Genomic DNA, 10,833 nt, shown 5'->3' on the forward strand with positions numbered 1-10,833 from the left:
GCCTTTATGATTCCCCAACAAGTGGTATCAGAGCCTTCATATGCCGAAGGATTAAGTTTTTTAAGATCTAGAGAGAATAAGAAATTACTGATGATTTTTTCGTCGAATTTTTGTTCTATTTTTCTTGATTGTTTTAAATCTGAAAATTTTTGTTTGGAGAGCACAAAACTTGTAAAAGTTTGCAGCCATAATTGCTTATTTTTAAGTTATTAAGTTGGTTAAAATTTGCTAGAAGATTTCCAATTGAAATCGTAAATTTTTAATCAAAATTTCGGTCCTGACAGATTTTGTACAACCCTCCGTGTGGATTCACAGAGGCTACGCAAAATTTCGCATAGCCTTTATTGGCAAATTTTAATAGACAGTTATGAATTTTCTTTTGGTTTTTGGTGAAATTTATTTTTGATAAATTTCCTAAAACAAAAGATATAGATTTGGAATTAAATTTCTAAATTTCAAAGGTTACTTAAGGTGCTTCCAAAATTATGAAATCTCTCTAGATCATAAGTCAATTTCAGCATAATAAATACAGTTTTACAGCTACTCAAAAAACAGATTTGGCCGCACGGATTTTGATGCGACAGCACTGTTGTTGATGCAAATGCACAAATTACCGTTTTCAAATTGGCAAATCGCACTAAAATTTGTGGAGGCCACAGAATTCTCTGAAAAATTACAGAATAATTTATGAGATTAAAATTGCAGTTATTATGATGCAATTATATATATTTTTTATTTAATTACAATTTTGTTTTATGGCTAAGATATAAATTATAATTCTTATAAAGGCATTAAAGTTGTATGTATCTTGAATTAAATTAATTGAGTCCTAATTGTATCCAAAGGTACCTCTTTTGACAAGATTAATTTATATTCATTTTACAAAAGAAAGTTAAGGTGCAATTAATAGATGTAATCATTATCGGCCCAAAGGAAGGTAATGGTTACAAAAATTATTTGTACAAGTGAGTGATAATAAAGTATAGTGATGACCAAAAATTTTACACATATGTCAACATTGTCAGTCCAAATAAAGGCATGTTGTTCGGTATGTTCTAGGCTATCAGTACTTTATTATTGCGCCAAAGTATCATAAGAAATTGACCCGTTACCCAAAGGTAGCCGCTTAATGAAAAACGATACTTTGTTTTTAAGATGGTTTTTAAGTCTCATAAATGTGATGATTTATTAAGATAAGTTACGATACTATGAATGTAACAATGTCGAGGAAAGTTCTGTCTAGGCAACTCGGAATTCGAAGTGTATCCTTAGGGATCCCTGACTTACCTGGGAACTTACCAGGTTGTGAAATTTGTGTGTATAGTAATAAAAGGGAAAATCATCTCATATATTTTGAGGAAGTTGGGCCTTTATTTGAATGTAATTTATAAATTCAGATTTTTTATTCGTGTTGTTCTTTGTGATTTTTAGTTCGCAATTTTTCAGTTAGCATCGTTAAAGGCCTAAACAACATTTTTCTTTATGTTGACTGAAACCAACTTTAAATTTTGACATGAGAACATAGTAATAGTTCTCAGTGTCATGGATCTGGGCCTTGCATTTGGAGAAAATTGTCCCACTATTACGGATACAAGTACTTTTGATCAAAAGAAGGAAAAGGAAAATGGAACAGGTCTAATCGCATATGTCTTATGATAATGAAGAGGCTCATGAAGAGGCATTAATGAGCGCTCAAGAGGTTAATGATTGTTATAATCCTACATAACATAATGCATTTGAGACAGGAAATGCAAAATTTTTGGAGGATGTTGAGTTTGTGGGGGGTGAGAAAATAATTGATTTCAAATAGGAATATGCGAATATTTCATTAGGTGTTGCGAGTTTTGTGGATATAGATCCGAGTTTTACTCAAAACACCTATACGGATGAAATCATTATTGAAACTCAAACTCAACAAGATGAAACAACATAAAATAAAAATCCAGAGACGGGTGCAGGCCACTCAAGTCTGCATGAAGTTTTGGAAGATGTTGTTGTAGGCCAGATTGTTTTAGATAATGCTGGAAATCTTCAAGAAAATTCAGAAGTGCCAATAAATAAATATAATCATTAACTGACAATGACATTAGAAAATTACCCCATTACCTAAAGATGCGAAACTCATTAGTAATGAGGAGTAATATAAAGCTCGTCTTGTTGGCAAAGATTTAAGATATTTTCTATTTGATTTTATTTAATGAATGCAAGCATTTCTAAATGGTGACATTAAGACAACATTTCTAAATGGTGACAGTAATAAAACAATCTATATGGTGCAACTAGAAGCCTATGTGTCAAGAGACACAAAGTCTATAGTATGCAAACTTAAGAAATCCATCTATGAACTAAAGAAAATATCTCAACAATGGTATTGCAAAATTATAGTGAGATTATCTCGTTTGATTTTGAGATAAATTTATTGAATGAATTTGTATACCTTAAGTTATGTGGGAGTCAGTTTGTATTTCTGGTTTTATATGTGGATATCATATTGCTTGTCAATATCGATATAAATATGTTGCAATAAACTAAGAACTTTCTGATAAATAATTCAGAGATGAAAGATTTTAGTGATGTATCATTTAGCCTAGGGATTGAAACACTAAAGGATGAGATCCAAAAGTATTCTAAGTTTATCCCAAAGGAATTATATCGATAAGGTTCTCCTTAAGTATGACAAGCAAAACAGTAAACCAGAAAATAAATCTCAATAGCGAAAGGAGACAATTCTAGTCTCAACAAGTGCCCTAAGTATTATTCAGTTAATGGAACAATGCTAAAGTAAAGTAAAGGAAAGAGTATAGAATGGTGAATTGAAAATAGAACATGTAGGAACAGACTCTATGTTAGAATCTCCTCTTACTAAGGGATTGACACCGGCTAAGTTTGAAGAGTATGTTGCTCATATGGATGTAATCTATATCGAGAATATTCAGTCTTATCGGGAGTCTGTTATTTGAAATTTAATATTCTATTTTTCATTGTAATTTTGGATATGTAACTTGTGACATGTAACAAGTGTTATATATATTATGAAGTTTCGACATTCTGTTTCTAGTTTATGTTTGAATATTCAGTTAATTTATAAAATTTAGTTTCAAGATTTAAGTGGGAGACCAAGTTAGAAATAGGCATGTGAAGATCACAATTGCATGTAATTTCTATGCTACACATCCACATCATGATTCATGTCATTTAGCTGTATTAGTGATGTGATTATTGAGGGTTTAGTTGCGAATAAATGCGATGAATGCCGCTTTAGTCCTTTACGTATAGTTGATGGACCGAATTGGTTTGGGAATATATAAGGAAGACAGTAAAAAAATGTGCGCACATAAGGAACACAATGTATAATTAAAAAGTCATGACATATTGCTCAAGTGGAAAATTGTTGGATTTATTGCCAACCTCGTTGTATTTAATGCCAACATTAAGCATATATGTAATCTAATTATGGATTGTTTACTGTCATATATCACTACAACAAAGTAGACACTTTTTGCGAGGGAAAAAACGCATTTATGATGGTCGTCCGTCGCAAAAAGTACCGTCACAAAAAGAAAAAACTGAACAATGAGAGTAGTCCGTCGCGAAAAGTGTCTCATTCTTGTTGTGTATGATTGTCAATTAAATTGATCAAATAAGGTAATAGACAATTAATATATTCATTAGATTGTGGTCCATAAATGTGTAGAATAATTTAAGTAAAGATCAAATCATTGATGGACTGATTTAGAAATTTGCAATTCAGAAAAGTACCTTTTCAGAGATCAGAAATATGCCTTTATGGGGGATTGTGCTATCCGCACGGATATCGATGCAGTCGCGCAACTTTTGATGCACTAGCACGGTTTTTGATGCACAACACAAAATACCTTTTTCAATTTGGCAGATAACCATAAATGTTATTATATATAAGGATTGGTCCCCAAGACACAAGGTAACTAAGAAAAATACAGAAACTGAACATATGTTTTTCTCTTAAGAAAAGTACAGTTCCGTGTGCCTTCTCTTATTCTTCCATTTGGAAGACTTATTCCTCGACCCAACGACAAAAAAAACGAGAAGGACTCCTTGCCATTGAAGACTTGTCTCGTGCTCACGGAGACGGCTTGCTCTGCTATGGCTTTGGTTATTCCATGACAAACGACATGGAATCAGTTATTATGTTCCGCACTTATAATTTATATTTTGGGTCTCTTTGGCATAAGACGGTCCTTACGTTAAGGTGAGGAACTGTCTCTCTTTCTCTGGGGTTTAAGTGTTTGACCCCTAGATGAGATATAATTGTTTGATCTCTAGATAAGATGTAATTGTTTGGCCTTTATTATTCCCCAACATATAATATATCGTGATTATATTATCTTTGTCAAGAAACATTCAAATCCATTCAAACTTTTTTGAAAAGTATATATGTAGATAGTCTTCGTTTGTTGCACGACCAATGAAATCAGCTCCACTAATTTTAAGTTGTAGGCACGTTTTAGAATTCAGGAATGCATCAATCTGCTGCGGATTAGTGATTTATTTTCCTTTTTTTCCTTGTAAAATTCAAGATCAAATTTGTTACCCACTTCAGCTGGAGAGAGTTATGTTACCAGAGTTAAGGGCATTTTCGTACATTACCACAAATTAAATCGTGGCGCCAACATATTTAATACAAACTAGCTAGGTGACAGCCATGTTTTATATATATATATATTACTGTGTAAGGAGTCTTGCCAAGCGATCAGACTTGGTTATATACCTCAACAATTGCACCCCGTAGTATATATTGGCACTTTTGGTCTCTAGGTTCTGAAGGATCTATGGTTGCAATGGCTTCTTTCTTTCGTTATCGAGTGGTGGTGGCTACGGTTCTAATAGCAATGATGGTTACAACTGAAGCTCAATATAAGGGGACCGACTGGCAAGATGCACATGCAACCTTCTATGGTGACGACTCAGGTGTCGCTGATGATATGGGTATGTCCACCTCAAACATGTTTTTATTTTTTCTCTTCGTAGCGACAAAGAAAACTAACTAAAACAAATTTATCAAAAGAACATCCTCATGTTTTCTTTTATTTGTGGTAATTAAGATACAATGAGATCATACATACATCAATAACCACCAACATAAAATTATAAAAATACATTGAGTATTTGACTGTTCTGTAGGCGGAGCGTGCGGGTACTCAAACATGAATGTAATTGGATTCGGTACCAACACCGCTGCACTGAGCACTCCCCTTTTCAATGATGGCAAGGGTTGTGGTGGCTGTTATGAAATCCGTTGCTATGGGTCCCGATACTGTCTCCCTGGTGCTTCATCAATTGTTGTTACTGGTACGAACCTGTGCCCACCCAACTGGGCAGAAGATTCAAACAACGGTGGATGGTGCAATCCACCGAGGGTGCACTTTGACATGGCCAAGCCTGCGTGGTTGTCATTTGGTCAGTACGAGGGCGGTATCGTGCCAGTCATGTACCGCAGGTAATTATTATATTAACTATGCTATTGTCACTTAGTTTTATTGTTTTTGAAATATCTGCTAAAATTAGAGTATTATTTCAAGTTTTCACCTGGCATTGTTACAAATAAGATTTTCCACGTACTATAAGCAATAAAAAAAGACATATATTTTTTTCATTATTTATAAACCAAAATAGAAAATGATTCACAAACTCAGATGGTAGGTACTAGATTTAACAGAATCCTGATTGAGATCAGCAAATTTCTAATTTTCTATTAAATTAGGTGCTTAATTAAGCTGAGTTTTATAGAAAAGCAAGTTATACATTTGTCCTCCATGCATCAACCGGAGCTTGCTATACTAATCAAAATATTAAAAATATTAACCAAGAATGGCATAAATACACTTGCAAATTTAGGGTTCCCTGCCAGCGTTCAGGCGGATTGAAATTCAAGTTGAGCGGTAATGCATACTGGCTGCTGGTATACATCCTGAATGTAGGCGGGCCAGGGGATGTCTGTGGCATGTGGGTCAAGGGTGACAACACCGACTGGATCTCGATGAGCCAAAACTTCGGCTCTGTGTGGCAAGCCTTTGCCAATTTAGGTGGTCAGGGGCTTTCCTTCAAACTCACGGCATGCAGCTCGGAAGAGACAGTCATTAGCAACAATGTGGCCGATCGCAATTGGGGTGCTGGCTTGATCTATCAGGCAACGAACAACTTTGGTTACTGAATGTAATTCTCGTTTCAGTTATGAGGGTCTACTGATGTGCTTTTTCTTTTCTTTTTAATTGGTTTTCAGTTTTTATTTTCTTTTTCTTTTTCTTTTTCTTTTTTGTTTTATATGTACATGTAGAACTTTTGTGTTTATATGTGGTTCCTTAATTACATTAAATTAAATGCGATGTAAATTTAAAGCGGAAATTGTTTGGGTAAAGCTTTCGTTGCTCTTTCATAAATGATCGAATTGTTTATTCTAAAAGAAAGTAAAGAAAATGATTAGAACAATGGTATTCTCTCTTTTTGGCTCTCCTTTTTTTTTTTCCCCCTCATTGTATTTCGTCAACATTAGCTGTCGCTGATGGAGGTGTTACAGAGAGAACACCTTTCACAATTGGTCCGTACATATCTTCAAATTTGATGCAAAATTTATTTAAAAATGAAACACATAATTCTCAATTTGCTTCTCATAGAAGTTTGATGTCAGCAGATGAGATACACATTATTAAAGTGGTCACGATACGATACGATACGATCAGTACAGTAGAATAATATGTTTTTTTTTTTGGAAATAAATCTGCTACGATCATGAGGCCTGAGGGATTGTAGGGTCCTACGATTCTAAATTCAACCTTTTATTTTTTTAGTAGTACGAATCTCGATAGAAGTTGTTTTCAATGCACGTATCTCAAAACAAATAAAAGGTTGGATTTAGAATCGTAGGACCTACAATCCCCTTTAGAATCGTAGCAGAGTTATTTCCTTTTTCTTTTAAGGCAGTAAGGGCCCGTGGGCCATAGTAAAATAGTATCTTCAAGGGAGGATGTAGCAAGAAACAATTGAACTCTTTATAAAATTATAGTTTACTTCTAGTTCTACAATCTACATAATGAGCACCAGTAAATTGAACAGTGCACAAATGAAATATTAGTGACCATATATCTACAACCAAAAATGTTGCGAGTCACATGAAAATTGATTAAGAAGAAAATGATTGAGGCAACACAATTGTCTGCAAGGGAAGAAGATGCATGGAAAAAAAAAAAAAAAAAAAGAGAGGGCCAGGGGTGTAAACGGATTCAGATTATTCGTTCTGAATCGGATTCGGAAGCAAAGCACATTTGTTACAGTTTGTACCTTAATGATATATAAAGCTTTCAACTAACTTTTAACTTCAATAGTGGGACTAAAATCTCTCACTGTGTAGATCGCTGCATAGCATCGAGTGCTTTTGCTTTTTCACTTTTCTATTTTCCGCTATTTTTTTTTTTCAAACTTTTCACTCAAGGCTGCTCTACTCGATTTTTTTTATAAATCATAAATAATTAAATAAATTTTATGATAACAATATGATTATTTTTTTTTTTAAAAAAACCATAAGTACCGAACGGTCCGTTCGATCTCACAGCTGCCTTTTTCCCAGACCAAACGGACCGTTCGGTCTCAACTTTTTTTTTTGGTTTTTTTTTTGTTTTTTTCATTTCTTTTTCGATTATTCTTCGATTATTCACTGTGACTGCCACAGAAAATCCAACAGTTTTCTTTATTCTTCGATTGTTCGATCTTTATTTATTTATTTATTTTATTTTCTATTCAACCAGACAATTTTTTCAATAATTTTTTCAATTATTGAATGGTCCAGACCGAATGGTCCGGCCGGTCTATATTTTTTTCTTCTAATACTACTGTTTTCTTCATTTTTTTTTGTTTGTTTTCATCATTTCTTCTAATAATTTTTTTGTTTGTTTGCCATGATTGTTGTAAATAATTTTAAAGTAAAGATATAAGTAAACTTTTTAATTTTTCTAAAGAAATAATTATTATTAGTTTGACTGAACAAGTGTTATTAATATTACTGTTTTCATTATTTTTGCAACCGGTTTTTGTTTGTTTGCTGTGACTTTTTGTAAATAATTTTAAAGTAAACTTTTTAATTTTTTTCAAGAAATAATTATTATTAGTTTGACTGAGCAAGTGTTATTATTGGCTCGAGAATTTAAATTGGAGACCGAATTAGGGATTCGGTCTCCATGTAATTTTTTTAATATAAATATCCATCTTCTTTCTTCCTTCAACAGACAATTGATTTCTTCTTCTCCAGCATTTTCACCATTTTCAGCTAAAAATCAAGCTTTATCAAAATATTGTGTTTTTACAGATCGGCCTGTGCATTGTATTGGTAGCTTTCATCTAAATATTGTAGTAAGTTAATTTTTTCAATTACGATCATATTTTAGGTTGTAAAATTGAAAATGATATCGACGATTGATTGTGAATTTTTTTTGTTCGGATAATGTCTCAAGTGATAATAAATGTTTATTATGGACGCGAAATTTCAGATGCACCGACCTGCACATTTCCTGTTACTAATTTAACGAGTCTTGATGAGCTAAGAATATATATATATATATTAGCATTCATTTGCTCCCTAGCCAGTTCAATCTGACAATCAAAGCTCGTTTGAACACGGCACCACCTCGCTCAGCAGAAAAATACCAGTTATTTAGCGTAGATGAGGAAACGATATGGCACATGATGCCTGAATATGTCACTCCGATAGTGAATTTTAAACTTCTTGATTTAGTGGTTGAGTCAGTACCAGTTGTTAGTCAGACCAATTATGACCCATATCTGGGTAGTGTACCTGGAAGTAGCACAGACACAACGGTGTTTGATTCACCCATATATTGTGATGATCCACCCGAAATACCGATAGTGAATGATTTGGTAACTCGTTTTGATGAGCTGGATAATAATACTAGCTCAGACAAAAACTCTAGCTTAGATACAAACTCTGACCTTGGTGGCTCAGCTATCGGGAAAGATGATATGGCTAAAATGGAGGATCAAATTAGAATACAAGATGTAATGAAGGAGTGGGTAAATTCTATTCCCTTTATTAATCGAGGATTGCAGCATCCTTTTCCGGTATTTAATGACGATGTGCCGATGCCGTACAAGGATGAAACATTTTTTGGTTATCCACCCAGAATTAATGGTCAATTTTCAGTGGGACAGATGTTTGAATCCAAAGCCGATCTTAAATCCCAGTTGGGTGCATTTGCCCTAGATAATAACTTAGAATTAAAACAAAAATATACCAATCGTACTGGTTATGTAGTTGTATGTAGAGCAGAGGGGTGTCCATGGAGGTTATACGCAAAAACCACTGCGACGGGAAATTGGATAATTGCAACAAACCCAAACGAGCACAATTGTTATAGTATTGCTTGTAAAGTAGACAGTCGTCATCTGACTGCCAGGATGATTGCAGATATAATCAAACCTGGTCTAAAGGAGGACCTAGAGATGTCAATTAAATCATGTCAATTTGCAATTAGAAATCAATACAAAATGCTTGTTTGTGAGTATCAAAAATCGCAATTTACTGGTCCTAGCGGTGTGTTGCAAGTTACATCTAAATTCGACGAACTGTGTAAGCCACTATTATAGTGTTGAAAATTATGTCAACACATGAAGAAGTAATTTTTTCAGCTTTAGTAACGCCCACAATTGGCCATTTGACACGGGAGCACCTACAATTAGGCCGGACCCAAATAAAATTAATAAGTGTAGGAGGAAGCACAAGAGAATTCTAAATTCTATGGATGATATGGAAGCTCGAATTAGGCCACGCAATGTAGTACATCGTCCAGAGGGATCAAATAGAACAAGAACTTCAGGTTGGAAATTACATAGTGAATAACTGAATATTTTAATTATTTGACACACGAAATTACATAGTTAATCATTTTTTTGTCATTATTTTAAAGGAGCAACTGGTGGAAGACGTAGAAGCGTATCTGGTCCACGTCCAGAGGCATCCGATATGTATGCAGAGGCAACTACTACACAAGGTTCACGAAGAAGCGTATCCGGTAGCCGCCCATCTGGTAGCCAAGCAGAGCCATCCGATAGCCGTCCACTTAATAGCCAAGCAGAGCCATCCGGTAGCCGTCCATCTAGTAGCCAAGCAGAGCCATCTGGTAGCTGACCTATAGCTAGTCGTCTCAGTAGAATATTCAGACGTGGTAAACACTAAACAATTATGAGTTATGTTTTTTTAATTAGAATATTCAGCTGGTATGTTTGTTTTAACTAGAAGACTATGTTTTATTTAACTAGAAGACTACGTTTTTTTTCAACTAGAAGACTATATTTTTTTTTTTAACTAGAAGACTATGGATTTATCTTTAGCAAAACATACACAATACAAAACATAAGCTAAATAACAAAACATAAGTCTTTAAACAAAACATACGAAATCATAACTACATCCATGATATTATATTGCAGTATATTAATTCATCCTTGATGTGTATTTCCTATTTCTTCACTTGTCATGAACCTGCATATATACTCAAGAGGAAAAACTGTAAAATGCAATTATGTATGTTTTGCAAGTCTAGTCAAACAGATAAGTCGAGAGCTCCCAAAAGTCAACAACCATAGACGTCTAACTGATATAAAAGAGTTTTTTTTTGTAGTAGTGAAATGAGAGCATAAAGGAAATTTTATTTCTTGTTTGTTCTCTTAACCAAACAGAGAGAGGAAAGAGAGAGCTATAACTAATCGAATTTTCGGTTGTGACTAGGATCAAAATAATAGAAAAAAAAATACTATGGAAAGAACTAATTAATATGACACAAATAAATA

The 10,833-nt window shown here is 33.9% G+C and overlaps 1 pseudogene across 1 annotated transcript; it reads left to right on the forward strand.

Annotated features, from left to right (window-relative positions):
• Positions 1-4,817: 4,817 nt before the first annotated feature.
• Positions 4,818-6,415, forward strand: LOC144567223 (expansin-A18 pseudogene; annotated as a pseudogene). The gene is made up of 3 exons (XR_013515369.1): positions 4,818-4,965; positions 5,161-5,476; positions 5,875-6,415. The product of XR_013515369.1 is annotated as an expansin-A18 pseudogene (transcript).
• Positions 6,416-10,833: the final 4,418 nt, after the last annotated feature.

The sequence above is a fragment of the Carex rostrata genome, chromosome 16, assembly GCF_964058835.1.
Source record: "Carex rostrata chromosome 16, lpCarRost1.2, whole genome shotgun sequence".
Taxonomy (NCBI): domain Eukaryota; kingdom Viridiplantae; phylum Streptophyta; class Magnoliopsida; order Poales; family Cyperaceae; genus Carex; species Carex rostrata.